This window comes from Enhydra lutris, unplaced genomic scaffold (assembly GCF_002288905.1).
Source record: "Enhydra lutris kenyoni isolate GAN:26980312 unplaced genomic scaffold, ASM228890v2 scaffoldscaffold22, whole genome shotgun sequence".
Classification (NCBI taxonomy): domain Eukaryota; kingdom Metazoa; phylum Chordata; class Mammalia; order Carnivora; family Mustelidae; genus Enhydra; species Enhydra lutris.
Window position 1 is genome coordinate 7,278,092 of NW_019154106.1, and position 12,980 is coordinate 7,291,071.

The 12,980-nt window shown below is 46.2% G+C and overlaps 1 pseudogene; it reads right to left on the reverse strand.

Annotated features, from left to right (window-relative positions):
- Nucleotides 1-7,687: 7,687 nt before the first annotated feature.
- Nucleotides 7,688-8,147, reverse strand: LOC111150161 (annotated as a pseudogene).
- Nucleotides 8,148-12,980: the final 4,833 nt, after the last annotated feature.

Sequence of the window (12,980 nt, forward strand, 5' to 3'; positions counted from 1 at the left end):
TTTTTTGGGACCTGAAACACCACCATCTGCTCTTCCTTCTCTTGGTGGGATCCTGACCTGGGCACCCTAGGAGCTAAAGTCCTAGAAACTGGGGGCTGGTATGAGGACGTTTACGTGCTGGGAGCAGGGAGGAGCTTTGTCTTCTGGTTTTCGATTCCCAGAGCCACGGACAGTTCCTGAAACCCCGCCCTAGCTGGGGCTAGTCCAGAGTCCAAGCCTGGATGGGGAGAGGCCAGGCAGGGGCCCAGAAGGCCTGGAAGTGGACTCTTTCTCCCCTAGCAGTGTTTTCAGTGTCAAGGAACTGAACCTGTAGTCTGGAGTTGCCTGGAGAAGCCTGGAACAGTCCCCCTCAATCCTCCAGGGATTTCTGCAGGAGGGGCACCCATAGCCATACCAAGACCTCTGGAAGATTCTCCGAGGTCAGCTCTCCAGGCTATTCCCCAATAGCTCCCTGCCTCTCCCAGGCAGGAGCTCAGCTGCAGTATCGCTGGGATGGGGTTATGGGGAGGGGTTCTCACTCAGACTCAGGACAAGCTCTGTAACAGGCCTGAGATGAGAAACCCCAAATCTTGCCCCAGATTTTCACACACATGTAAACAGACACTATGCTGGTATTTGACACACTCCAGGACACTGAGCACAAGTCTCGGCACACATGTTATGGTAAATAAATTAAAGTGTTTTCCGATTCTTTTTGCCTTTGCCCATTCATTAAATCTCTGGTCGTACTCGGCACGGTTGAAACTGAAGGGCCTTTGAAAGAAGAGAGACTAATCCTCCTCTAAACTCTATTTAGAGGTGGGCAATCCCTCGTACACCTTCCCTTTAACCCCCTCTGAATATCGCAGAGGAGGAAGCTGAGACCCAGAGCCGGGCTGAACTTGCCCAGGACCACACAACTAGACCAAGTGTGATGGCTGCAGGATTGTGGATGGTGCCACAGCCGGGGTCAGCACAGGTTCACGGAGAGCAGGCTGGTGGGAGGAAAGCCAAGGTGCCTTTGATTGGGGGTCAGCTAGAGTCTGGAATGAGAGTCCATATAATGCACCGTGCACCAGGACTCAACAAGGAGTAGGGTGTGTGTGTGTGTGTGAGGATACTGTGGCCTGGCTTGAGTCCATATACCCTAAAATTTGTCAGATACTGTGCTGGGTTAACTCCAGGTTATGCCTCTAAAAGGCCTCTAATAACTCTGTGAGGTAGGTATGGGCATTACTCCCACTATTCAGAAGGGGAAACTGAGGCCTGGGAGTGTTAAGTACCAAGCCCAAGGACACATAGCCAGGAAGTGGCATAGACCTGATGGGACATCAGGAGCACTACGTTCATCAAACACAGATGATCCTGCCTTCTACCTACCCCATACTCCTCCCATGAGCCTGGCTTGAAGGGGCCGGCACATACTCATCAATGTGACCCAAGGCATTAAAACCCTACCTTAAGCTCAAAACATAAAAGAGGGAGGGAAGTGACTAAATTAACTTTGATGCATTCCTATAATGGGCCGCTGAAGAGATGTGAGGAAAAAAGAATGCTTTGAAGAATAGTAAATGAGATGGGGAAACGCTCAACACATGAGGCAGAAAAAAATAGAATGTGTAACTGTCACTATAGTTTGATATTATGTTTATTTAAAAATAGAAAAAGAAAAGGAGTGGGTGGAGGTGTTGTAGGATTCTTGGGAAGGGATATGAGCTAATATCTGTGAATCCTCAAATTTGTAAACACAGTTAGTTATAGCATAAGGCTTCAACATGGTTGAATATATCCTCGGAATTTATTTCTGAATGTATCTATCACTGCTCTGTAAATTACTCCAAAACGTCGTGGCTTAACTGACAAATGTCTTATCATCTTGCAGTTTTTGTGGGGGCAAGAATCTGGGCATGGCTCAGCGTGGGTCATCTGGCTCAGGGTCTTCCACAAGCTCCAAAGTGTTGGCCAAGGCTGCATCACTGGGAAGGTCACCTGGGGCGGGGAGATCAGCTTCCAAGCTCACTCATTGACTGTCCACGGGCCTCAGAGAGTCCACTTCCAAGCCTCCTCACAAGGTTGTTGGCAGGTTTCAGTTCCTTGCGGGCTGCTGGACCAAGGACCTCAGGTTCTTGTAGGCTATCGGCAGGAGCGACTCGTTTCTTGTCATGTAGGCCTCCCCACAGGGCAGCTCGACATGGGAGCTGGCTTCCCTCAGAGAAAGAAAGCTAGAGAGTGAGAAAAGGTGAGCAATACAGAAGCCACGGACATTTTAGAAATGATCCTGACACTTTTACTGTATTGTAGCCTCAGCCCATGCTTGAGGGGAGGGGATTACACAAGGGCATAAAAACCAGGAAGGGGAGAACCACTGGGGATGGTTACCTACCCCATCTTTGGTCAAAACCAGCACTTTCTTGGATCCCATCTTTTTCCTTTTGTTACCAGCATAGCTGGTAGCTAGCTCTCTTTGGGAAGATCATTTTTCAGAAGGAAATTACTTTGGCCCTTAATCACACTGGCTATACCCCCCAGCAATGATCTGGTGGGTTTGGGGTAGTGGCAAGGTCCCTGGCTAGACTCATGACCCCAAGTTAGCCTTGCAGCAAACACAACGCAGACACTCCCTTTAAAGTTTGTGCAGGCTGAGAGTCTAACACGCTTTGAAAAATAATCACTCACTGGAGAACTAAAGCTTAAACTCAATTTAAACTCTCTTAGCTTCTGAGATTCACCTCTGTACTCAGTCAAATGATGGATCCATAAAAGATGTGTCCATCCATAACCTATGAATGTGACCTTATTTGGAAAAAGGATCTTTGCAGATGTAATTAAGGACCTTAAGATGAGATCATTGTGGATTATCCAGGTGGACCCTAAATTTAATGACCAATAAAAGGAGGTCACCAATAATTGGAAGAGAAGGTGCAGAGGAGAAGCCCACATGGAGAAAGAGGTAGAGACTGGAGTTAGGAAACCCCAAACCAAGGAACATTTGGAACCACCAGAACCTGTAAGAGGCAAAGAAGGCTTCTCTTTGTGGCCTTCCAAAGGAGCGTGGATGCAGGGAAAGCAGGAAGGAGGCTGTTGCAGTCATCCAGATGAGTGGTGATGGTAATCATGACCAGGGTGGTAGTGGGGAGGTGGTAATGAGAAATCACATTCAGGGTATGCTTCGTAGATATTGCTGATGGGAGATGCTCATGGATTGGATGTAGGGAAACGGAGCAAGAAAGCATGATGATGCTGTTGGAGGCCTGAATAGTTAGTGTCTGGTGGTTTCAAAGAACAAGAAAGATGGGAAGAGGAGCAGTTTAGAGTGTGTGGGGACAAAGTCAGGAGCCCTGTCTTGGCAATCTTAATTTGAGATGCCTGTTTGTCATCCAACTAAATAGAAAAGAGTTTAGAGAGCAGGGTAATGGTCAAGACTGAGTATATCAATTTGGAAGCCAGCAATGTAGAAATGGATGTGTGGACAATGCGGACTAGGCAAGGTGACCCCTGAGGACCCTTGCAGCTGTGACTCTATGAGGACTTCCTCTTCTTCTGCCCCCAGACTCTCTCAGCCTGGCACTCCTTCCCTCATCACCCTGGCATGCCCAGAATCTGCCCCTTGCCTTTTCTCTTTAGATGTTTTTTCCTCTAGGAAGCCTCCTGTGATCTTCCAAGATAAAATTAACCCCCTTTCCCTCAGACTCCTATCACACCCATCTATCATTTTCTTTCTTGTGTGACTGTGCCTTCCTATCTTTTTATCTCCCTCAATAGCAGCAACCAGTCTGGCACATCATGAGTACTTTTTTTCTTTTTTAAAGATTTTATTTTGGGGCACCTGGGTGGCTCAGTGGGTTAAGCCTCTGCCTTCAGCTCAGGTCATGATCTCAGGGTCCTGGGATCCAGCTCTGCATGGGTCTCTCTGTTCGGCGGGGAGCCTGCTTCCTCTGACTCTCTGTCTGACCCTCTGCCTACTTGTGATCTCTCCCTCTCTCTCTCTCTGTGTCAAATAAATAAATAAAATAAAATAAATAAATAAAATCTTTTTAAAAATGTTTTATTTTTACGTAGTTTCTGCACCTCACATGGGGCTTGAACTTACATCCCCAAGATCAAGAGTCACATGCTCTACAGCCAGGCGCCCCAGCATCATGAATACTTTTAAATGGCCCGTGCATTGGAAGGCAGTAAAGCATGATGGCTAGAGAACTTGAGCTCCAGTGCCAGACAGGATAGGATTCATATCCCAGCTCATGTCCCACTACTTCCTTGGTCAACTTCTTCAAGCCTCTGTTTCTCATCTGAAAAATGGGAATTGAAAAATGTGCCACATTCCACCCAATGTGTATGTATGTATGTGTATACATATCCATATATCCATGTATATGTAATATCTTATATATTATGGAAAGACATCTGTTCATCTAAAGATATGAGCAAGAATGTTTCTATCAGCGATATTCATAGTGGTAGAAAACTTGAAACAACTCAAATGCCCCATCAGCAGTAGAATGAATAAATTGTGGAATTTTATTTTTAAGATTTTATTTATTTATTTGACAGAGAGAGACACAGCGAGAGAGGGAACACAAGCAGGGGAAGTGGCAGGCAGAGGGAGAAGCAGGCTTCGTGCTGAGCAGGGAGCATGATGTGGGGCTCAATCCCAGGACTCTGGGATCATGACCTGAGCTGAAGGCAGCCGCTTAATGACCGAGCCACTCAGGCGACCCTAAATTGTGGAATGTTTTACACAAGGTAATGCTACATGGCAACAAGGGTAAATAAACTACAACTATCTAGAACAATATGAAACTTCACAAAAGTAATGTTGGGCTATAGAAGCCAGATACAAAAGAGAAGACAGTTTGTATGATCTATTTATATAAATAAAGTATAGAAGTAGGAACAAAGTAATCTATGCTATCAAAAGTCAAGGCAGTGGTTACAATTGGAGGGTAGCACCTGGAAGGGGAGATGAAAGGCCTTCTTGGGTGATGATAATGTTCTATTTCTTGATCTTTGTTTTGGTTCGATGTATGAAATGGATTCACTGTATGAAACTTCGTTAAGCTGTACATTTATGATCTGTGCTCTTCATTACATCTGATAGACTTCAGTAAAAAGAGGCTAAATGTAAGGAGGATATCACAGTCTCTGGCACATAGTAAGTGCTCAATAAATGTTAGTTATCGTGAAGGAATGAGTGAAAGGACCCACATGGCTGTCCAGTGAAATCCATTAACAATCAGAACCATGGACAGATCAGAATCTGCTCTCAAGGAAAGCTGAAGGGGAAGAAATTGATCTTGGGTCAGCTATAAAGGACTGGAAGCAGGAGAGAACCTGAGACCTTTCCTCTTGGATTAGTGGTTCAGTGCCTTTTGGGGGGCATCCTACAATGCAGAAAGAAGACTATTGCTAGGGGACTGTGGGTATCTCTGTGTGTGCTCATGCAGAATTTCATTCCATTTTGAAAGGTCTGCAGCCTATTGTTTTTCTACACCAGTGAATACTGAAATCTTCCTGGAGAGGTCATTCCTAGATCTAGCATATTCAATGGCTTGCTCAGACTCTGCAGGCTTTGTTCACTGTCTTGGGCTTGTGTTTACCTGGTTAGGGGAGACAGGGAAGAGACCCTAGGCGGGGCAAAGGTAACCAACAACAGAGATCTTCTCTCAGTCAAGCCCAGGTTCTACAAAGAAAGGTATATTATGGAGAGCCTGGGTGGCTCAGTCATTAAGCGTCTGCCTTCGGCTCAGGTCGTGATCCCAGGGTCCTGGGATGGAGACCCACACTGGGCTCCCTGTTTGGCAGGAAGCCTTGCTTTGCCCCTCTCCCACGCCCCCTGCTTGTGTTCTCTCTCTCACTGTGTCTCTCTCTGTCAAATAAATAAAATTTAAAAAAAAATAAGAAAGGTATATTTTGTTATCAATCTAATGCTTTATTTGATAGTGAGTTCCCGTTACTAGGAATATCCACACAGAGGCTGCACAACTGCTTGTCAGGATATTGCAAGGAAAACTCCTGCAAAATGAAAAACTTAACCTAGGTGACTGCCAAGGGCATCCCAAAGCTAAAATTCTCTTATTTAATTCAACACAACATTTCCTTAAAGGCATGAACTTCTTCTCTATCCATTACCCACCCCCCATCAGAACTTTTCTTTTTTCCTAAGGATTAAAATATTTCATGCTCAGTAGGAACTTTGAAAAGTGTGTATGTGTGTGGGGGGGTGTATCCATACCATTGAATATTACTCAGCAATAAAAAGGAATGAACTACAGATACACTTAACAACTTTGATGGATCTCAAGGCATTATGCTGAATGAAAAGGGCCAAATCTCAAAAGACCACACACTGCATGATCTCATTTATGGAACATTCGCAAAATGAAGAAATTATAGAGATGGAACACAGACTAGTGGTTGCAAAGGGTTAGGGATGGTTGGGGAGGAGATGAGTATGGCTATAAAGCGTTGCATCTTTGAGGCAATGGAACAATTCTGTACCTTGCATGTAGTCATTACATGAATTCACACACCTGATAAGATGATTCTGAACTATACACGTGCTTTGTAGCAATGACACTTCTCTGGTTTTAATATTGTACAAGGTCAGGTAAGATGTAATCGTTGAGGACAATGGATGAAACATATAAGACCTCTTTGGGCTGCCTTTGCAATTTCTTGTGAATCTATAATTATTTATAAAAGTACACAAAATAAAGGGCACCCGGGTGGCTCAGTGGGTTAAAGCCTCTGCCTTCAGCTCAGGTCATGGTCTTAGGGTCCTGGGATCGAGCCCCACTTCGGGCTCTCTGCCCCGCAGGGAGCCTGCTTCCTCCTCTCTCTCTGCCTGCCTCTCTGCCTACTTGTCATCTCTGCCTGTCAAATAAATAAATAAAAATCTTAAAAAAAAACCTCATAAGTCAATATGATTTCTATTTAATGAAGTGCATGCGGCAGGATCTACGGGAAGTATAGTGATGTCTGCAACTTCTTTGAATTTCTCAAAAAATCATGGATGGATGGATGGCAAGAAGGATGGGTAGATGGATGGGTATGTGATGAAGCACGTAGAATTAAATCAGAATGATGGTCTTGGGAGATAGCTGTACAACTTTTCTATACATTTGAAGATTTTCATTATATATATAAATATACATATATTTTTAAATTTGGACAAAAGCCACTTGGAATCCTTGGTACAAATGCAGAGTGCCCCCGGGCAATGTGATTCCCTGGGCTAGGCCTGGGACCAGTGTCTAGATCATGTTCTTTGGAGGATTCTTGGCACACTTGAACTTCTAAACGCTCCCAGCTAGGTCCAAACACAAAGCCTTTCCAAGGATCAGCCTTCTAAAGGGTTCTCTCCAGAGTCTCTCTCACTTCCTTGCTGGGGTTCTGTCCTATGTCCTATGTCCTCTGTCCTTGCTTCCGTCCTATGGCTGATACCACCAGCAGAAACCAACTCTCCCCACTAAATTCACAAAGGCCTCCAAGGTCTGAGCCCAGAATGATTCTCTTTTTGGGGTGGTGGTGGGAGGAATGAAACATTCTAATCTGATGGTAGCACATAATGCTGAACAGGGAGCACTCCCTGTTCCCCTCCAGATTATAAGGAAGTTCTCAAAACTAACTGGATCTGCTAAAGCCTGGCCCCCTGGCCACAAGAGGGAGAGGAAACTGAGTGGGTGAAGCGCTGAGGTCTGCTCTCTCGTCATTCGTGGATCCGGTTCTGAGCACAGCTCTTCTAATCTACCAGCTCTTTAGGCCAAAATCACAAGCCAGTCTCCTTCTCTGCACTCTATACGGAATCGCTGTCATGGGTAATGTTCCTGACAACTTGGATGCAAAAATCCCCATGGATGGTCCCAGGCTTGGAGTAAGAAGGGTTGGTCTCCCAGAGCATCACTTGGTCTGTCTTCACCACATTCAGCCCCTTGTGGGCCATGGCAACCACAGGCCCTGATCGCAAGTACTTCACCAGGCCGGCACAAAGAAAGGACAGTCCTTCGGGTCAATGTAGTGTTCCTTGAGAAAGTCTTCTGAAGCCTGGATTCATTTCATAGCAATGGGGAGGAATCCCTTTTGTCCAAAACGTTCATAATCTCTCCCAAGAGGCTGCACTGGACTCCATCAGGCTTGATGGCAGTGAAGGCGTGTTCACTGTTGGCCATGGACCTGGGATAGACAGCCCACGGGTTGCAACTCCATCTGGGGCAGATGGCACTGAGGAGCCCAGAAGGATTCTGAGGCCCCTTTGAGCATACCTCAGCCCAATCGATTGCATCCCTGAGCACTATAAGTCTCCCGCTTTGGTAGTCACAGGGTTTCACAGCCTTGCAGAGAACCCAGACACCCAACAACACAAAGAAGGAGAAAAAATTGGCCAATCAAATGATAGTTTCCCTTAGGAAACCCCCTTGGTCCTACGCCCAGGGGGCTGCCTCTCTGTGCCAGTTTTCCCTGTGGCCCCACCAGGCCAGTCTCTAGCCTCCAGCCTCCCCCAGCTGAGGGCTGAAGACTATCAGGCGGCTCTGGTAATTGACCTGGGAAGTCCAAAGGGAGGTGGCAGGGACTCAGGGGAGGGGGAGCCCCAGGTGCTGCAGGAAGTGGAGCTGTTAATGAACGGGCTCCTTCCCACCCTGGGAGAGGTAGATGGGGAGCTGCAGAGGTCCAGGAAGCAGCAGCTCTTAAAGGAGACAAGACCCCTTTCTGACCCTATTAGAAAGAGCCGTATTATATCCCAGGCTTCTTCACAGGTCACACCCAGGATTTGTTCTGTCCTCTGGGGCTCACTGGGGGAACTACTCAGCTGGAGAGAAGCCTGTTAGGGAACCCACACGACCAGGGTTCCTCTGAGAAGCCTTAGGGAGTCCCTGGAAGCAACGGACCAGGAGAGGGCACTCTAATGCCCAGCTCCAGCTCCAGGTCCAAGGGCTGGAACAGGGGCAAGACTAAGGAAATTCCAGGAAGGGATCCCCCGAAGGGTTAGGTGGTCAGATGGCTGCGATAAGAAGCAGCAATGAGGGCCCCTTGATAATGCCTGGCCCACGGCTTGGCTATGAGAAGCACGTGAATTGTAACCACAGCCACATCGAATGTTCCCTGAGTGTGGTCATCACCAGCAGCATCGTGATTGCCTGAGAACTTTGCATGTTCGATATGCACATTTTCAGGTCCCCCCACCTTCCAGACCTATGAATCAGAAACTTGGGGGGCTAATTGCAGCAATCTACAAGCCCTCTAGGTGATTCTGACACGTGCTCAAATTTGAAAACTAGTATGATCAGATTCTGGAGCTGGGCTGCCCCGAAAACTTCCTCCATTCACATATTCATTCACATTCGTCAAACATTTATTAGCACCTTCTATGAGTTGACGCAGCGTCGAGTGTCATGAGGAGCCCAAAGTGGGACAAATGATAGCTCCCACTCTCCAGGCAGACTGACTAGAAAGTGCAAAGCAGGGCAAAGAGCCGCAGGAAGGAGTCGATCATTCTGGCTAGAGCGATCGGAGAGGACTTCCCAGAAGAGGAGGACTTTGAGATGGGCCTTGAAGGATGAGTTAGAATCAACAGAGTAGAAGAGGAAGGCACTTCTAAAACCAACATCTAACTTTATTTTTAAAAATTATTTATTTATTTATTTATTTATTTATTTATTTATGAGGGAGAGCGAGTGCACATAAGCAGGTGGGATGGGGGAAAGAGGGAGAGGGAGAGAGAGAATCTTAAACAGGCTCTACACATAGAGCCCCATACAGGCCTTCATCTCAAGACCGAGATCCTGACCTGAGCGGAAATCCAGAGTTGGATGCATAGCCCACCAAAACCTAGCTTTTATTTATTGATTGATTTTAAAGATTTTTATTTATTCACTTGAAAGAGAGAGAGCATGCACAGAAGGGACTGGAGGGGAGGCGAGGGGCAGAGGGAGAGGGGGAAGCAGGCTCCCCAATGAGCAGGACCTGAGATCTGAGATCTCAGAGGCCTGAGACATGGCCTAAGCCGAAGGCAAATGCTTAACCATCTGAGCCACCCAGGTGCCCCCCGAAACCGAGCTTTTAGAAACACCTTATAGCTTTGGGGATACATTCACATGCCTTAGCACAAGCTTCTCCATGATCCAGCCCCATGTCCTTCATTAACTCCATCTCCTGCCATTCCACACCTCTATCCTTAGATCCAAGTAAAACTGAGCTTCTCACAGAAGTGCACACACAACATGCTACTTTTTTTCTCTGGGTCTTTTGTCCCTCTGCCTGGAATGCCCTCTTTGTGTCTCTTAGCCTAGTAGCCACACATCCTTCAGGACTCCTTTTAGGTCTTTCCTCTTCCAGGAAGCACTCTCGACTCCTAGCGGGTTAAGAATCATCCTCTGGGGGGGGGGGGGTCCTGGGTGGGTCAGTCAGTTAAGCATCTGCCTTTGGCTCAGGTCATGATCTCAGGGTCCTGGGATTGAGTCCCATGTTGGGCTCCTGGCTCAGCAGGGAGTCTGCTTCTCCTTCTGCCTGCTGCTCCCCCCTGCTTGTGAGCTCACTTTCTCTCACAAATAAGTAAATAAAATATATATTTTTAAAAAGTAAAAAGCTGCTTTATGTTAATCCCCCTGTTAGAATGAGAACCTACTGGGAGTAGAAATCTTCTTCCATTTTGTGACCCTAGAGCCTAGCGCAGTGCCTGGCATGCAGTGTGCATTGCAATAAACAGTCATTTAGCAAAGAAAAGAAGATGTTAAATAGGAGATCCAGGGGAAAAACCATGGCAGGAACGATGTAGAGTCTGACAAGGGGCACATCCTGAAGGCAAAGGCACAAAATATTTTCCTCTCCCTAAAGCCTGGAACAGAGGAGACCGTGCTCAGCCACCAGGAGCCTCTTGCCACCTGCTTGCTGGCTGGACAGATCCAGCCTATGTGTTCTGACTCCAATTATCATGTGCCGAGCATTGCTGCTAAAATGTTCCAGTCTGCAAGGCCATGTGTGAATCCATAGAAGTCTCTCTAGCACTGTGGGTCGGTTTATGAGTTGCGGTACGAGTTTATTAATTCTCAAGAATCCCAAGAATATATCAAAAGATGCTCAACATCATTAGTCATGAGGGAAATGCAAATTAGATCTACAACTAGATACCATTAACATCTATAAGAATGGCCAAAAAAAAAAAATTAAAACAGAAAATGGACAGGGACACATGGCAACCAAAACTCTCATACTCTGCAGATGAGAATGCAAACCAGTACAGCCACTCTGGAAAACAGTTTGGTAGTTTCTTTTTTTCTTTTCTTTTTTTTTTTTTTTAAAGATTTTATTTTATTTGAGAGAGAGACAGTGAGAGAGAGCATGAGCGAGGAGAAGGTCAGAGAGAGAAGCAGACTCCCCGTGGAGCTGGGAGCCCAGTGCGGGACTCCATCCCGGGACTCCGGGATCATGAGCCGAGCCGAAGGCAGTCGTCCAACCAACTGAGCCACCCAGGCGTCCCAGTTTGGTAGTTTCTTACAAAGTCAAACATACACTTGCCGTACAACCCAGCAACCCCCATTCTTGGTATCTATTTGAGAAATATGAAGCCTTTTAAGTTCATACGACAACTGGGATGTCGATCCTTATAGAAGCTCTATTCGAAATTGCCAAAAATCGGGGCGCCTGGGTGGCTCAGTGGGTTGAGCCGCTGCCTTCGGCTCGGGTCATGATCTCAGAGTCCTGGGATCGAGCCCCGCATCGGGCTCTCTGCTCGGCGGGGAGCCTGCTTCCTCCTCTCTCTCTGCCTGCCTCTCTGCCTGCTTGTGATCTCTCTGTCAAATAAATAAATAAAACCTTTAAAAAAAAAAAAAGAAATTGCCAAAAATGGAAAACAACCCAAATGTCCATCAATAGGCAAATAATAAAAAAGTGGTGGAATATCCATACAATTGGATATATCTTGGCAATAAGGAATGAGCTACCGAGATATACAACATTCATAAATCTGAATGTATCACTCAGAGAAAGAGTGAGGAAGAGCCCAATACCAAAAGGCTACCTATTGGAGAATCCATGTACATGACAAAGCCAGGAAAAGGCAAAACCAGGAGCGGAGAACAGCTTGTCACGGGTTGGGGTAGAAGCGGGGGGTTGACTGCAAAGGGGTAACCTGCGGTAGATTTTGGAGTGACAAAACCGTTCTCTATTCTGATCTATCCTTGAATCTATGCGTATGTTAAAAAAAATCATAGACTTGGGGCCCTGGGTTAAGCGACTGCCTTCAGCTCAGGTCAGGATCCCAGGGTCCTGGGATCGAGTTCCACATCGGGCTTCCTGCTCAATAGGAAGCCTGATTCTCCCTCTCCCGCTCCACTGCTTGTGTTCCCTCTCTAGCTGTGTGTCTCTCTCTGTCAAATAAATAAATAAAACCTTAAAAAAGATCATAGGCATATACACCAACAATAGTAAATTGTACTACATGTAATTTAAAAAAATGTAATACTAGTTTTGGGGGGCCTGGGTGGCTCAAATGGTTGTATCTGCTTTTGGCTCCGGTCATAATCTCCGGGCCTTGCCATCTATCTGCCAGGGAGTCTGCTTCTTCCTCTCCCTCTGCCTCTCCCCCCTGCTCAAACTTCCTGTCTCTCTCTGTCTCAAATGAATAAATAAAATCTTTTTTAAAAATTAAAAAATAATAAATAATAAATAATGTAATACCAGTTTCAAGTAAAGAAGAATCCCAAGGGACAAGGCATTCCTCAGGCCCACAAGTGGCTCCCTTCCCATTGTCTTGTCCGCAGCGACCAGTGTCCCAGTGTCTGTGTCCCCTCTAGCTCTTTAGGCAAGGTCAGTGGGTCATACAGCCCTCCTGGCTGGCTCATGATAGCAAGCTACAATCCTCCCATATAGTTTGATCTCAGGGTCATCTCCATAATGACAGTTAATTTTGTCTTCTTCACTACTGTATTGCCAAAGGGCTAGAAAAGTGCTTATAGTTATTCAAATAAGTATTTGTTGATTGAGTAAATATTTGTTATCCCTTTATC